The sequence below is a fragment of the Sciurus carolinensis genome, chromosome 8, assembly GCF_902686445.1.
Source record: "Sciurus carolinensis chromosome 8, mSciCar1.2, whole genome shotgun sequence".
In the NCBI taxonomy this organism is placed as follows: domain Eukaryota; kingdom Metazoa; phylum Chordata; class Mammalia; order Rodentia; family Sciuridae; genus Sciurus; species Sciurus carolinensis.
Window position 1 is genome coordinate 139688544 of NC_062220.1, and position 13248 is coordinate 139701791.

Here is a 13248-nt window from a genome sequence, read left to right on the forward strand (position 1 = left end):
GATCATTAGAGTGGGCTGCAATTCAGTCCGACTTGCATCCTTTTACAGAGGAAGTGAGGACAGACGGAGGGCACGGGGTGTGCGCACAGGGCTTGCCAGGTGAGACCAGCAAGGGGGCAGCCTGCACCCCAGGGACAGAGGCCCCTGGCACCTTGGTATGGCTTGCAGGCTCTGGAGCTGTGAGAGGAAAGACTCCTGCTGTCCAGGGAGCACTGTGATCCCGTGTCGCCCAGGGAGCACTGTGATCCTGTGTCGCCCAGGGAGCACTGTGATCCTGTGTCGCCCAGGGAGCACTGTGATCCTGTGTCACCCAGGGAGCACTGAGATCCTGTGTCACCCAGGGAGCACTGTGGTCCTGTGTCGCCCAGGGAGCACTGTGGTCCTGTGTCGCCCAGGTCCTCTGCGGCTCCTCCTCTCTTGCACGCCAGTCCACCCAGAGCCAGGACCCAGAGCTGTTTCTAAGGAAACGTTTTAATGCAGGGCGGGTTCCAGTCTGACCTCCAGGTAGTGTCTGGGTCCTCTGAACAGCCGAGCAGGACAGGAAGGCAGCGGGGCAGGAGCAGGCAGTGCGTGGTGCTCTGCCCTCGGCACGCACCTCCTTTGGTGATGAGCGAGTATCTTTCTGCCAAGCCTCCTTCTCCTCAGAGTCAAAGGATGCTTCAGATGGGACCTGTATTCCTGACTTTGGAAAAAAATCCGGTCTCCTTTTAATACTGTTCAGCATAAAGTGGACTTTGGGATAGAGGTATCACATAATGATTGTCTTAGTAGTTCTATGTTTCTAGAGGAATCTTATGATACACTTGTCAATGTCTGTGACAAAACCAGATGGAATTTTTGTAAGGATCACACTAAATATGTAGTGATTTAAGGGTCATTACTACCTCACAATATCAAGTCTTCTCCTAGTCATGAGAGTGGGATTTCCACTTATTTTCTTTAATTTCCTTCAACAATGATTTTTAGTTTTCAGTGCAAAATTTTGCACATCTTTTGTTAAGTTGATTCCTATGTTTTGTGCTATTATAAATGGAATGGCTCTCCTAATTTCTTTCTTTTCTTTCTTTCTTTTTTTTTTTTTTTTTCGATACTGGAAATTGAACCCAGGGCCTTGTGTGTGCTTGGGGAGCACTTTCCCTCTGAGTTGTGTCCCCAGCCTCTCCACTTCTTTTCTGAGTGTGCACAGCTGGCGTATATACATGCTAGTTTTACTGTTGAAGGGAATAGTCACTCTGGAGGTCAGAGTCCCTCATCCCCGTCCCTGCTGATGTAGGACTTCCTTCACCCAGAAAGGGCACAGTTGGGGCTTTTCTGGGCAGTTGACAGTCATGTGCAATAGTGGCAATTTTCTGTGGTTTGGGTTTATAGAGAATCCTTTTCCCAGGGTTCGTTTCCAATTCAATGAAGGAAGAATAGACGAGGGACAGAATGAAAAACTTCCTGATCTAATGGCATCCTTGGGTGGATGAGCAAGGTCTGCCCCAGACAGTACTCTCCTGGGAAGTTCCTTCAGGATGACAGGAGAGGAGGGGCCTCTCACACCACATTCCTCGGGATGCTCGCCGCCCGCTCACTGTGTAATTACGGCCATCTCTGGGCCACATGTGGACGTAGGCACACCCAGGTGTCCCGCACAACAACGGCTTCTGCTTAATGCTTGGCAGGCGCGTGGCCAGCACCAGTCGCCACAGGCTCTGCCGTTTCTTCTCTGGCTCTCTCCTCGTGCTGAAGGCCGAGGAGGCAGGTTAGGAAGCCCGTACGCCTGCCTGGAGCCGCACAGACCTGGATGGGGGCACCTGATCAGGTGCCACAGCGGCCATCGTCCACCTCTGCGTGGGGAGGTCGGAAGAAAGATAAACTGGAGAAGCAGAAGGAGACACATGTCAAGAAAATTGTGTCTGAATTCACAATAATCTAGTTTGAAGAGAAAGAGAACTTCTGGAAGGTCAGTCATGATAAGGGCAGTCTTGAGCTCCAGGTTCCAGCTGCTCCTGCAGCTGGCTTTACTTTGGCCCTTTCCATTGTCCAAGCTGCTATTGCTCAACTCTATCGAGTTAGGTCTCTGCCACTTAAAAGTCCCCACTCCCGGATCCTGACTATGACAACCCCATTTCCTCTTCCATCTTATTCCTCCTTAACCAGGGGCATTTAATTTAGAGCAGGTAGAGTCATAGGTCTTTATATGTTGGTGCTTCAAGCCCACCCCTGGCTCAGAGTGAGAAGCCACATCAACAGGCCATGGTCACCCAAAACCTGGCACAGGACAGGGCCGGGTGCCACCTGCTCTGGCCAGTATCAGCAGCCAAGGCACATGGTATTTAAAGGAACTGAGAGCTCCATTGGGGTGACTGTCACCCAGGCTGACTTTCTGCAGGATGATGTCTCTATCCGTTTGCCGTATCCATGGCAGTGGAAGGCACACTTGCAGACTTAGATCTAGAAAAATACAAATCTGTAGAAGGCCAAAAAATAAAACACCACAACAAATGAAGGCTGTGGCCGTAGGGCTCATACGTCAGAAAAATATGTTATGATTTCACAGATTTTGGACCCATCAGCCCAAGTCAAGGGGACGCAGACTCCAGAGAAGCCCTGTCCTGTGGTGGTGGAGGTGACCTGAGGTAGGATCAGGAAGGCCAAGACTGCCCTGGCTCCTTAGTGCGGGACACTGAGGACGCACCCTGCGTGGGCAGAGGCAAGCGTTGCGACCGTCCCACACTCTAGGTTACATCAAGAGATGTCACAATACTGATGGCTTTTTGAAATGTCAAAATTTTGCTATAGAATTTTTATAAAATAAATTTGCATTCAAATTGTCTGTTCAGTATTCTGGAAAAGCATCCACAGTACAATTTATCAAATATTCTAGACCCACAGTAAGAAGTGTATTTTATATTACCAACCAGCTAATGCTCCTTTAGCATTAAACTAAAATAAATTTTAAAGACACACACTGACATCTAGAGATTGCTGTCGTAGATTTCTTTTCTTTCTACTTCGCTTTTCTACCCTTCTCTTCGCTGTCTTGTTCTCTCGTATGATCAAGATAGGTGAAATTCTGCTGCCTTACAGCACCCCAGCATCTGGCTCAGCTCACACAAGCTCTCTGTGCTGAGCTGACGTCCCTCGGGTGGCCAGGTCCTGCTTGGCACCATCCCGGCTAGAGGTCTCAGGTGCACTCCGTGGGCCACGAGAGCTCTCTGTAGCCGTGCACTGGTATTTGGATGTCTGATCTGGAAATGAATCATATTGCTTATTAAACCTTCATTGGCCAGTTTTAGTTACTTGCTTCCACCAGAACATAAGGTGACCTAGGGTCTAAAGAAGAACCAGGTGTCCTGGCTACCAGCGACCATGACTGAAGACCACTTTTCCCTTCACATTCTCATTGGCCCAGAGGAGCTGATGTCACTCCTCCTTGATGGCTGCACCCTGTAGCATGAACCTTCTTCCCTGTGTCCACCTGAACTTCAAGCTAAAACTGAAGGTCCAGGAGATGGCAACCTTCTGTGACAAGGACAGGGCTCACAGCACTGGGAACAGGTATGGAGCACCCGGAGGCAGGAAAGGGCTTGGTGCTTGCCAAGGCTGAGGATGCAGAGCAAAACGCAAGGCAGCCATGTAAGTTACGACGGGCGGTGCTGGGATCTCAGGCATGCAGGTCCCTGGGGTGCTGAGGGGGCTGGGATGCTCTTTCAGGACCAGTGAGAAGGTACTTTTTTCTAACTGTATGCATGTAATATAGATGATGCTTTGATACACGTAAAGAAATGTCACTACCATCAAACAAACTAAAATATCCGTACAACACATGGTTACCATTTTACTTTTTTCTTGGGAAGGGCCCCTCGAGTCAACTCTCTCTGAAAATTTCTACTATGCGATACAGAACTGCTAACTGCTGTCACTGTGGGGTGCCCTGGGCCTGTGGAGACGCGCCTGCTGTGCCTTTGCCAACATCCCCCGACCCCCGCCTCCCCTGCTCATCGCCTTCCTCCTCTGTTTCTGCACAGTCAGCTGTTTATAGACTCCACATGTAGTGAGATCATGTAGTATTTTGCCTCACTGCATCTGACCTTTTCATTGAAGACTTCCAAGTAAAGGAGAAGCATGTTCTGATTCCTGTTAAAAATAAATAAATCAACAATCTAGCGGGTGGCTGGGGAGTGACTGGAGATCACAGGTGTGGCTTTGTAATCATAGTGGTGAGCTGTGGCTGCTGGTCCTAGCCAGAGGCAGCGGAAGTTCCAACAAGGGCCACAGTGCAGACCCCACCTCAAGGCGAGCCCCCACGTGCCAGCTAGGTCTCAGCACTGGGATGGCATCTGCAGGCTGCAGCCTGTGCCATGCATTAGGAACAGGTTACCCTGTTACAGGGTTCCCTTTTGCAGCTGGCAGGATGCAGGTAGCCCAGGGAAGACCCTGGGAAGAAGCCATTCCTGCTGCATATGGAAGTCTTGCCTCAGACAGACTTCTGGCAGCTGTTGTGACATATTGTTTGTCATTGTGGATCTTAAGAAAAAGCACTGCTTGTGACAACCAGCAGTCTGTTGAAACAGCTGCCAGAACCTGGAGGCTAGTCTCCCTCGCTCGGGAGGAGAGAGCTCCTGCGTCTCAAGCACAGAGCAGGTCCCTGCACTGGAACTCTACTTAGCAAACCCTCCAAACCGAGCGGAGCTCCTTCATCCACAGAGGAAGAGCAGAGGGGCAGTGGAGGCGACTGCGCGCCTGGTGTTGCGGCAGGCCGGGGCGGCCTCTAGGGACAGACCTCGGACTTTCCAGGGCACTCCAGGACCACATGCTCACGTATCCCCAGATGGCTTCCATTCCCTCACATCCCACTCTTACTTAAGCCTGCTTGACTTAAACAAATCCCCCAGGCCTTTAGCGAACTCTGTGTTAATGAGTAAAGGAGTGCCATTCTTTAAAGTTGCTCAGGGTCTTAGGGTCATAGGAGCGGCACTGGGAACTGCTTGCTAATCCAGCCCAGCAGCTGCCACATCAGTTGGCAGATGTGCTGGCTTGGAATGCAGACTCCTGGGCCACCGGCATCTAGAGAATGGTTTGGGGCCTGCGTGTGTCCTTGGACTCTGGTGTGCTGGAGTCCCCAGATGAGTGTGACCTGCGCCCCAGATGCACGCTGGGCCCCTGGCAGCTCCCAGCATTATTTGGTGGTATTCCTCACTTTGCTGTCGGCGGGTGATAGAGACGAGAAGCCATTCCACATCTATGGGCTCCAGATTCCAAAGCTTTCCATGAAACACCACTCTGTGTCCTGTTCTCCTTGTCCTCACGTAACCTGGCTTCTTTTCCTCAGTCTCCATAACGGTTCTTGTCACTTTGTGGCACATATGAATACGCGAGTGTTACGGTTTGATATGAGGTGCCCCAGGAAGCTTTGTGGGAGAGTGCAGGGATGTTCAGAGGTGGAATGATTACGAGAGCGGAAACCTAATCAGTGAATTGTTCACTTGAAGGATTAGTCGTGTACTGTACGCAGGTTGGGTGTGGCTGGAGGAAGTAGGTCCCTGGTGCCTGGTTCTCTCTTGCCTTCAAGGCTGCCGTGAGCTGAGCAGCTCTTCTCCACCACGTCCTTCTGCCATGATATTCTGCCTTATCTCAGACCCAGAGCAAGAGCCAGCGGGGCATAGCCTGTAACCAGGACCCCCAAATAAACATTTCCTCCTGCAAGTTGTTCTTGTTAGGCATTGTGGTCACAGTGACGAAAAAGCTGACCAACAAACAAGCTCGTTGAAAATCCATCTGACAGAATCGTCCGTATAACTTTCTTCCCAGATGCCAAGAAGGAAAGCGACTGCAGAGGCCAGCTGCTGCCCGTGGTCGGCTCCCCGGCAGGAGGGGAGGCTTCCTGGGGGACGCCTCTCTCAGGAGGAGGGCAGCTCAAGGCCACAGGGTGCAGACTTCCCTCTGCTCCCACCAAGCGGGATGCAGCTCTGCGTGTGCCAGAACAAACTGGGCTGCTGGGGACACGTGGGGATTTGGGTGTGGCACAAGAGGCCGTATCCAAATGGCACCTTCCACAACCTGGAGACTGCAGCTTCAGCTTCCCAGTATCACCTGGTCACAGCGGAGGGCAGGCCAGCATCTCGTTCAGTCAGATCAGCAGTTGATGACACCTGTCCATCACAGGGAGGCTTCTGTAGAAAGGGGCCCTTCTCTCATGTGTGTGGGGGTGCTCTTGGTGTCCACGCTGGCACTGAACTGGGAATGGAGCATTTTCTGAATTTTCCCAGAGTGAATCACGCAGTGACAGCAGAGGCCTGCAAGGCCCTCTGGAGACAATGAACAAAGCAACAAAGCACGCAGTCCCTGAACTCCCCAGGCACAGAGAGACCCGATAATCAAGGACATACCTGGTCACCATGGGCCACGGGCAGTGAAGGAGAGACCCATGTGTGCGTGGGTGGAGGGGCTGAGCGTTGTGGCAGGCCCAGAGAGGCCTCGGAAGGCAAAGGCAGGGGCGTGGCAGGAAGTCTGCCGGCGTCACAACTGGATGTGCAAGGTGTTTGTTAGCGTCTGAGCTGATTTCAGCTTCTCGAGACGTTTGAATTTGTGGCTGGAACCAATGATGCAGCACTGTGGCTGAGGACAGAGGACCCTGTTTGCACTCTCTCTGCTGCCCCTGGTCGTGATAGGGTTCTTGAGATTCGTCCTGATAAAGATTAGAGGTGGCATGCACATCCATTGCCCAAATGCGTCCTTTTAGCTTTAGAGAAAGAGGGAAAATTCCAAATGATTACCAAAGCCCTTTGAAGGAAGTGCCATGGAGAAACGGAGTCCAGGAAGATAACGGGCAGAGCTATGCCGCAGTCCCTAGCTCTGGCCCGGAACCCACCTCCTTGAGCAGCTGGTGGTTTAGGAGGCAGGGCCAGGGCAGATCCTTTCCTTGTGCTTAATGACTTCTCTAACAGGAGTGCCATGGGGGCCCTGGGCAGGCGTCGGACAGACCAGGACCAAGACGGACACTGAGAATCCAGCAGGCCATTGCCAACAGGCCCTGGTCTGGGTGTCCTGCTGTCAGCTGCTGGTCGGGGACTCTGGCTCCTCGAGTGACGGGGGTTGATTCATGGACTGGAGAGTTAGCAGTGATGGAGACTGCCTGGAATCCGTGTCCGATCAGCTCCCACCTCTCTTCTTTGTGAGGAGTTTGGAGAAGGGCTTTTCCTTTCCAGGGACAGATGCTTGCACATAACTGTCTTTCACTCCCTCACACAGGTGTGCACACAGACACGCATCCCCTCTGCCCGACCTGCGCCTGTCCTCCTGTGCTTTTCTCATCTCTCTGGAGTTGGCATCAGAGGCTGTCAGAGATTCTTGGATCCTCAGGGTGACCTGAGGCATGCCTTTGATCTTTCCTTCTGCTCTGCTCTGCTGTCTGTAACTTGGTGGTCTGCCCTGTTCCATCTTCCCCTCGAGAGAGGTAACAGGTGAATCTAGAGTTTTAAAACAACATGTTTTCTATATAAAGTCTGTGATGTGGATAGAACTAGACAGTCTGGCCTAAGGCAGATCAGACTTTCGGAAGATAAACAAGATTTAGGATGAAGGTTTTATGGGGGATTTCGGCAAGCCCTTTGAATCTGGCTTGGGTAAGGATGGGGATTGGCAGGTGGGGGATTCTTGCCTGCAGAAGCCACTGAGATCTTATGGCTAATTGTAGTCACTGCTGTGCCAAATTTGGAGAGGTAGACTTCTGTGGTATGGGAAAGTGAAGATACAGATAATACATGCAACAGCCAGGGTATGATTTTCATGACACAGATGGAGGTCACTCATTCAACAGAGTGCCTGGAAGAGTGTCAGAAAGGTTTTGTTGTTCTTTTAATTTTCAGATTCATTTAGTTTTTATACACTTACTTATTTTAGTAGCATATAAATCCATTCCACCTTCCAGGGAAGTTGAAAGATGGAAGGAAGCTTTAGTTATCCTTTAAAAAAATGGAAGTTAGAAGAGCATCATTATGTCCAAAGGACTATGTTGTTAGAAAAATTTGGTCTTAAGATCAAGGTTATTATAGACAGCAAATAAGCAAACCATTAATTACTTGATCTGCTGACTTATACACTTGAAAATTAATTCACTCATCAACCTATCCATTTCTGTATCCATTCATCCACCTATCAGTTCAGCCATTATCTGCTCATCCATCCAGCCAACCATCCATCCATCCACCCACCAAACTATCCATCTATCCACCCACCCATCTATCCCCCCATCCACCCACCCATCCATTCATCTATCCATCCACCCATCCACCCATCCATCCACCCATCTATCCACCCATCCATCCACCCATCCACCCATCCATCCACCCAGCCACCCACCCATCTATCTACCCATCCACCCACCCATCCATCCATCTATCCATCCATCCATCCATCCACCCATCTATCTACCCATCCACCCATCCACCCACCGATCCATCCATCCACCCATCTATCTACCCATCCACCCACCCATCCATCCATCTATCCATCCATCCATCCACCCATCTATCCACCCATCCATTCACCCATCCACCCATCCATCCACCCAGCCACCCACCCATCTATCCACCCATCCACCCACCCATCCATCCATCTCTCCATCCATCCATCCATCCACCCACCGATCCATCCATCCACCCATCTATCTACCCATCTACCCACCCATCCACCCATCTATCCATCCACCCATCCATCCACCCATCCACCCATCCATCCACCCAGCCACCCACCCATCTATCCATCCATCCACCCACCGATCCATCCATCCACCCATCTATCTACCCATCCATCCACCCATCCATTCATCCATCCGTCCATCCACCCATCCACACATCCACCCATCTGTGCATGCAAGCATCTGTCTTTCAAGTGCTTATTCCCTGCTAGGCACTTTTGTAAGTGAAGAGGGCATAACAGTGAAGCGAGAGAGGTTCATAACCCCTTGAGCCTGCTCTAGAGAAGGAGGAGGTGGAAAGTAAGGAAGCAATACATAAAATAATCTCACACAGTGATAAATACTCTGATGAAAAAGAATGATGGCTTGCCAAGTGAGGTTGGGTAGGTGGTCAGGAACAGCCCCTCTGAAAGTTGAGACAATTAAGACACAAATGAGAAAAGTCCAGCCACACCCTAACCTGCAGCCTGGAGAGTCTTCAGGCTGAGCGCCAGCCAGGGCCAACGCCTGCAGTGCTCACGGTCCTGGCGAGAGAACGGGAAGGCCGACGTGCTCAGGCCAAGGGAAGGAGCCGGGTGCGCAGGCAGTGAGGTGGGCAGGGGCCCAGCTCAGCCCACCCCGTGGGCCGAGGCTGCCAACCTGAGTCCACTCGTCCAGAGGGGCTTTCAGGAGACGGCTGTGTGGGAGCTCAAGGGCTCCTTCAATTTCTTGTGCAAGAATCTGTGGTCGAGCAGGAGATGCAGTGGGCAAGAGCTGTGCCTGGGAGCCTGAGCCCCTGCCTAGGCCTGGGGCAGGCACGCTGGGGCGAGGTCACGGGCGAGGTCGCAGCCCAGCTCTGAACACACACCTGTGAAGTTGCCACTTCCCACCAACCCTGGCTGGGACCGAGGGCCCACTCTGCTGTGGTGACCATGACCACAACGTTCTGAAGCCCTGGATGTGCCCATCCACAGGAAGGTGTCGGCTTAGAAACCCATGTCCTGGATCAAGGGGCAGAAAGACAGGGCTGCTCCTGAGACTCTGAAGCTGGCTTTTCAGATGCTGTGCAAGGGAGTCCTGGCCAGCTGTGTCCCACCACGTAGCTGTGGTGGGTGAGGACACGCGGGCTCATCCTGAGCAGATCCCAGGATTAGCAAGTGAGAGGGTGTTTGCCGAGGAACCTGGCAGGATAAGAGGTACGTGTGTCTGTGGGTGGGTCCTCTAATGAGGAGAGGTGAGTGCCCAGGGAGGAAGGGTCACTGGGTGACTAGGGTGCTCTGAACTTGACCAATCACCCTTAATGCACTGTGTGACTATCTAAGCCAGGGGACCTCTTTGAACCTCAGTGTCTTCATCTGGTAAATGATAGTACCTCTTCCATGAGTGCCTTCCTGGGTTGTTGTGGCCCGATTGGAGGGAGGTGTCTTGGAGCTATGCTGTGTTGGGAGAGGGAGGCAGGATTCTTACAAGACCTGGGACGTGGGTAGCAGCACACTTACGTCAAAATGAGTCAGAGCTGTTGGTGCACACAGGTGGCAGGCTTGACGCCACGGCAAGCCCGGGGAAGTGTTCCTGTCTGTAAATGAAACCGAGTTCCTAAATGAAGTTTCCATTTTAAATTAGGCAGCAACTGAATTGCTGCCGGTGCTTTCTGAAGGTTTCCTGTGTCCACTGGCAACTTGGGTAAGAGGCTGATGTGCTTAGCTCCTTTGAAACTGAGAGTCATTGACAGCGTGCAGCCCGGAGGAAGCTCTGGGGTGAATTCCAGCCCTGACGTTCCCTGGCTCTTTGTCTTCAGGCATGAGACCCGGCAGCTCTGACTTCTGGCACTGTCACACGTGAAAGGCAGCCGTGAGCCCTGGGAGAATCACGGAGAGGGGAGGTGGATTCCCTGGGAGCCTGTGAGTGGGAAGGGAAGGTCTGAGTGGCAGGTGTCGGGACACTCACTCCGATCGATCACCTCGAGTCCCACGCCAGTCTCGGATCAAGTCACGCGCAGGGACAATCCCAGGTACTGATTGCTTGGGGTCGGTCCCACACTCCACCTGGGGCATGGTAAGTGGTGAGCAAGTCTTCAGGCCAAAAGAATCAGACAGACAGGGCTCATGTGACCTGGCCATGTTCCTCTGGCTGTGGACAGTCTGCCCATGCTGAAATAATGACGCCCTTCTTCCTTGCTTTCTTTGGGGTTTATGACCTTCAAAATCTACTTAGAGCTTCTATCGTGACAAACGAACATGTAGATTGGATCTCGCGAGGTCCCCACTGGACCCCAGAACCACACGGTCTTCGGTGTCCGGGATGATTCCTTGGTCTCTTTTCTTGATTGAAGGGTGTCAGGGCCTGGGCACCTTTTCTTCCTGTCTTGCAACAGGTGAGCTTCATTCAGGTGCCTCAACTGCCTCTGACCTTCCCTTTGCAAATAGAATTCAGAGTTTATGTCTGTGAGCTTCAATTCTCACATTAGGAAAAAAAGAAAACCCCGTAATTTGTACTTTAAACCAAATTTAATGGGCAGGAAATCACTGAGCACAACTTGCTGACCTGCTGCCATTTAACCACAGATATTCTTATTTTCCTTCTCCCCAGAGTTCAGCAGAGTTAATATTGCTATTATTAAATGTCATCTAGTAGTCCTCTGTGCATGGTGCTGAGAGGTGTCATAGAACAGGTGACTCAAGCTGGCGATTCTCTTTCCTCCCTGAATCCCAGGTGTGGCCTGCATTAGAGAAGGGCGTGTGAGTGGCAGTCTAGGAGAAAAGATGGCCGTTCTGCCAGGAGAGCCCGTTCTTCCCTCTCACAGGAACAAGTGAGCACCATTGCCTGGGACAGATCTTTAGGAAGCAAAATTCAGCCCCTTAAGATTGCCCTGAAAAAACCTACAAAATTTCACCTAGACAGAGGAGAGACACTTTTGAGATCCATGGTATTGTATATTTCAACATTACTGCTAAAAGTAACTTTTAAATGATTTCCAAAAATTAATAAGCATGTGATGGTTGTACTGCTTCACTCAGTTTATCATTCCACACTGTAAACACACATCTGCATGTTACATTCTATCCCACACACACATACTGTTATTCTTTGTCAATTAAAAATGTAAAGCGTGAACACAGAAAGGGCTGAGTGCGAATTCCACTGGATATCATGATTTCAAAGCACAGATCGGGAGGCACAGAAGATGCAGCTCCTTGCACTGCTAGAATCCATCATAAAGCAGAGGAGGAACTGTTTCTCCAACCGAGGGAAGTCTCTACTCAAGGCTGGGAAATGTTGAAGATGTTCTTAATAGTGCCGGAGCCCTGGATTTGTTCTGTGTTTTCCTGTCAAGCTGATAGTCAGGGACTGTGCCTTCTCGCCTTGTTTTATGAGCAGGAAGAACCGTCCACCTGTGTGGACGACGGTGACAGAACAAGACAGTTGAATGTCTTACCATGTGGAGGAAACACCTCTGCAGCCCCACGTGTCCTGTGTGGGTCCTGAAGTGTTCCACGCTGTCGGGCTGCAGAGCCACAGTGATGTGCTTTATAATGACTTCGTGAAGCATCTCATTCATTTTTAAGCTGAGTTGCTGGGTTTATCAATGGATGAATCTTCTCAAGTCCTTCCTAAGAACTCATGGCGCCTCCTTTGCAAGACTCAGCAGGGATGAGGAGCTCGAGACCTGTTCTTCAGCCTCTTCAGCCTCCCGGTCACGAGCAGTTACAAAGGTTTGCAGAAAAGCATCATCATTTTTTTCTGTCGTATTTATCCATAAATAAATTAACCCTGTTTTAATTATGTCCACACGTCTCTGGAAATTTTAACCCGAACAAGCTCTGCTTTAGTTTCCGGGGCTTGGGAAACTAAAAGAGTTGTTTATTAATAAAATATGTTGAAAAGGAATTTTTAAAATCATCTTGATAAACTTCAGGTAAGATTCAATATAAGGTTATAAAGGTGGGGGCAGGGAGGAATTTAATATAATGCTTTTTTCTCTTACTTTCACACAAATTCACAATGACATTTAGGGACTTTAAAGAAAAAGGCCATGGTGATAGATAGCTATGAGCCAGTTTGCTTTGCTGAGAGGCCATAGACTGCACCTCGACTTTGTCTGCTCCCTTGTAAATGAATGATTTTGCTGAGAACTTGAGAGAACTAGAGAAAGGCTATAGGTGACTAGTCACAAAATCTACCACTACTTTTACCAAAACAATTCAGAAATGTATGTTCTATTGGCAGATCATATATATTTTTATATGAGGGATAGTGCTTTTCATTTCTAAATTTCTTTCTCTTTTTCTTTTTAGTTTGAAAAAGAGTTTACCAAACACTAAGAAATTCAGGCACAACTGCAGAAAAAAAGGCAAAGATTAATGAGCTTCAAGTATAGTTACAAGCTTTTAAATCTCAGGTATAATGCCATCTGGGTGGTTTTGGTCCTCCAAGGTCCAGCTTGAAGGACCCAGGGAGGCCTGCAAACATCTCTTTCTCCACGGATGTCCCCGTTCTCTGTCTCCTACGCTCAGCACACTTGGCGAGACCACCCAGTGCTGCTGAGCGGAGTCCCTGAGTGGGCCGCGCTGAGGAATGTAGGATGA